We start from the raw sequence: 4,368 nt of genomic DNA on the forward strand, positions 1-4,368 counted from the left end.
ATGATTGATCAATAAGCCATGAGTAATTATGCAAATTCAGTTTTTTTTTCATCTATCTATCTGAATATTATAACAAAGACTTTACATTGACTATTTTATTAAAATTGTAAGTTTTTCATAAACGCTTCAAAATCCACAGTCTATTGATCAACTCCTCTATCCTTTCTCTTTCTCCTCACTAAAATAGATAAATTCCTAATGTAGTTTGTGGATAATATATTTTTTTTTTTTTCTAAAGCAAATCACATTTATCATCGGATATATTTTTTGAAATAATTTCTGTCTGTACATTTTCTTCTTTTCCCTTACTCCTCTTTCTCTTTCTAATGAATTCTTTTTATTCCGTAAAATAGTTTTTGTATATTCAATTTTGTTAAGTGCAATCCTTATTTCTGATAACTTACTTTCATTAGATAATTCTTGTGAATCTTCTACTACATCTTCCATATCATTTTGAGTGCAGCTTCTACCTTCAGTAAATTTAATATCTTGAACCGTATCATTAATTTCAATAGCTCTTTCGGTATCAAGTAAATCGCACTTATTATTTAATATACCTTGTGAATTGACTTCTGTCTCTGCAGTTTCTTCTTTTGTATCTTCTTCGAGTTTTCTTTGTTCTTCTAATCCACCCTTCTCATTTTGTAGGATCTTCCTTGTATCTTCATCTTTTTTAACTTCGACTTTATCCGATCTCCTAGGTCTGCCTCTATGTTTCGCTTCATCAGTTGCTATTACACCCGTTACTGCATTATCATTTTCTACAGATTTATACCTATCGCTATCACTAGCTGTGTTCGTTAAAAGAACTTCCCTTCGTTGACGAACTTATCAGTTGTTTCGTTTTCACTATCTGAAATTGATTTTTGTTTAACACCTCTTTTTTTCTTCTTTGGCAAATTTATTTTCTACATTTTCCGATGCCTTTTGTTTATTAATAATTTCAGACTTGTCTTCGATTAATTTCGTCTTTAAAGCGCTTCGCAAAATTTTATTTGTGTTTGATTGTCTGGTTTGATTATAAACAATTTCTTCAAATTTTGGCGAAGTAGCAGGCTTTGCAGCAACATTATAACGACTGCTCCGTTTACTACTATCTAACATAGATGGAGATGGACTTTTGTCATCTTTATTCTCTAAAGACTTCTTTTGTGTATTAGCATCTGAATTTCTCGACATAAGATCTGCTGAATTTTTTAATTCTGTAGTGTCACACGCAATTTTCGCTGTCATCATTTGGTCTTCCTCTATAAGCAAATGTTCATTATTGTAAGCATTATCTCTTGCTTTTTGTATGGATTCTAATGATATATTTTGTTCAACGTTGTCTATTGATTTTGTATCATTTTCAGCAGTTGATTTACTAACTGCTTCTAATTCCTTCGTTTCAATTTGGTTTTCTTTATTTGTATCGCCGTCCGAAATATTTCTCATTGAAATATTATCCTTCTTGTTATGATCTTTTTCTGCTTCTCCTAAACTTTTACTTTTTTTGTCAAACCATTCTTGTAAATTTTGAGTATCTTGTGACGAAGATGGTGACAAATCATTATACAACACTGCAATATCTTCTTTCCTTCGTTTCACAGACTCTTTCTGGTATTCTGTCGAGCTATTGACATCAAACATTAAGTCTGTTTTAATGAAAATATAATCCTGTGAAGCGGTGTCAATTGATACTTTCTTTTCATAAGAATTTTCTACATTAGACTGCAATTCTTTTGAAAATTCTTTCAAAACCATTTCTTCATTTCCTACAGTAACGTCTGTTTTCTCCAAGCTTCTGTTAAAATTATTAGAAACTAAACTACCCTGATAACTCCGACTAGTAGCTGCTTTAATAGTCTCCTTTAACAGTTTTCTTAACTCGATTTCGTCAATTGTTTTTCGTAGCAATTCGATTTTTTATCGAGGCGTTGACCCTCTTCTTTTGCTTGTTGGAAAAGGTCCATGCTTCTTCGCAGTCGCGCGATTTGCTCCCGTAGTTGGTTTGTCATTTTAATACTTTGTTCGTCCCTACCAGTGCATGCTTTACCTTTCCACATCGTTTTAAATGTCGCTAACTCTTTGTCTGAGTCTTGTTCAAAGCTAGATAGTCTGCCTCTATATGTAAAATGAATCCAGCGTTTACCTTGATTTGTTAGCTTCCGTAGATGCTTCCAGTTCCAAAGGCCTTCTGGTTTCGTGGATTAAGAATTCGTCGCCGAGAATGACCGTAGTCCAAGTTAGTCCTTCCCGTAGGTATGGATGTCCTTGTTTTCCAGACGAAGCGATGTTTCACAATCCTGGGGTCTAGCGCCCGTAGATGCTTTATGAATATTTTCTTCCGGTTTCGTTGATAGTTACTTCGTTGTCGCGGATGTTGGCTGGGTGTTTGAAAATTTCTACATTGACTGGAGACATGTCCGATTTGGTTGCATTTGAAACATTTCAGTTGAGTTCTTTGGTTAAGTGGCGTTCGTTCAGCTTGCTGGAAGTTTCTTGGCATTGGTTTAGGTGTTCCTTGGAATCGGTTTTTGGCTCTCTCAATTGGTTGGTTCATTATTCTTATTATTTTTTTGTTGCGTTCGATTTTCCTTATGACTAACTCCGCCTCGAAAGCTGCATCTTGTGCTTCTTGGAGATTCTTTGGTCTTGTAGTCGATGTGCGTATTTCTATTTTGGGTTTTAAATTTAGGACAAAAACTTTGGTCGCTCGTTCAGTTTCAAGATCTATGGCGACTGCTCGACGTACTGGATCGCGAATTTCGTGTTGAAGCGCGTATATCAGTTCGTTGAGGTTGTGTCGGAACCTCTTCACATAACTGTGTACCGATTCGTTAACGTTTTGTCGCGTGCGTTGCAACTTATCACGAGCTCCATTAGATGTAATATTCACGGATACAAATTTTCTGAGGCTTTCAAACAGGTCCTCGTAATTCTCGATTTCGGTGTGGCGGATACTGCGTTCCGCTTCTCCAATGATTCTTTGCGTTAGAATTAGTCGTAATAATATGCGTTTTTCTCGACATTCGGCTCGAGCTTCTCTTACCCGTTTAATAAACCCTTCTACTCCTATATCGTCTTGTCCATTGAGTATAGGGATAAAATCTAGGCAGGTTTTTGCATTGTACGTGGGGTTGTCACAACTTACTGCTCCTTCTTCACTGTCCATATCGTCCGTTTCGTTAGGTTTTACAGGTGGTCGTTTTCTCTGAACATTGCTGGCATTAGATTCGTCCGTGGTAATAAAGGAGCCTAATTCAGTAGTAGCGTCATGTCCTAAATTTATTTTAGAGATATGTTTTCCTAATAGTTCTATCTCTGCTGCACGTTTTTTGTTTTCACTATCGGCTACTCGTTGCGTTTCTTCTATACGTCGCGCAAGAAGTTCGATTTGCTCGAGTATGGCACGAGTCAACTTATCCATAGCTCTGGTTATAGAAGCGATATCAATAGTTCCAATTTTGTCTTTTCGTGATATGGACATGATTCTAATCGAGCTTATTGATTTTCTCACACGGTAATGTAAAAATGAATCCAGATTTCCAGCTTACCGTATGTTACGCCGGGCCTCTCTGCCTGGCCCAGGTCACACACCGCGGGCCAGACGGACACCAGATGTCCGCTTTTCCGTACGGCGTACCCTCAATATCCTTAAGCACCCGTCATAAACCCGAGTCACTTGCCTGCTAAGGTCCTTCAAAACAAACAAACATCTGTGTCCGAAGCATTTCTAAAGACTATTGTCTACCACGGCGGGACAAGGGAAAGTTAGTTTTCTCACGTGCGCTGCAACTTTCCTCCCACTAACCACTTTCTGTCGAGGGCAGTTAAGACCCTTCGTTTAACCAATTAAAAACGAAGCCTATTCCCTCACTCTCCTAAATAACATCGGCACCAACAAATCCGATGGTCCCGTGCGCTAGACACACCCATCCTTAGCTTTCCTCGGACACAGCATCGTCACTCAACTTCACTTCTTCTACATCGTTGGAAAAGTCAACTACTAAGTATACGCTAAATCCCAACGGGGCAGTCTAAGCATAACGCGAGAGTCGGTCTCGGTATTGTCGAGCATACATTTCCTCTCCTAAATCTCATAGTGCTACGTCCACTAATACACTAAATCTAATTATAAGAGCCCTGCTCTAACGCACATATCTATCTTAGCTTCGTGCGACAAGTTGTTAATTACTTATTTCTCTACGTCAGTGTAATCTAAGTGCTGGAAACATATAATTTATAATTCTGTGAATCACAGGGTTATACAACCTCAATCACCCCTATTATCTCAACGGAAATCAGGGGATCGATCAATTCGTGGTGTCGATTGTTATAATCGTAACGGGGATTTACGACCCCCGTTGACGTCTCTCCTTGCGATTA

The 4,368-nt window shown here is 37.8% G+C and overlaps 1 pseudogene; it reads right to left on the bottom strand.

Moving 5' to 3' along the window:
• Positions 1-1,247: 1,247 nt before the first annotated feature.
• LOC117215234 lies at positions 1,248-3,416 on the bottom strand (annotated as a pseudogene).
• Between the last annotated feature and the right edge of the window lie 952 nt (positions 3,417-4,368).

The sequence above is a fragment of the Bombus bifarius genome, unplaced genomic scaffold (assembly GCF_011952205.1).
Source record: "Bombus bifarius isolate JDL3187 unplaced genomic scaffold, Bbif_JDL3187 scf7180000009464_frag, whole genome shotgun sequence".
In the NCBI taxonomy this organism is placed as follows: Eukaryota; Metazoa; Arthropoda; class Insecta; order Hymenoptera; family Apidae; genus Bombus; species Bombus bifarius.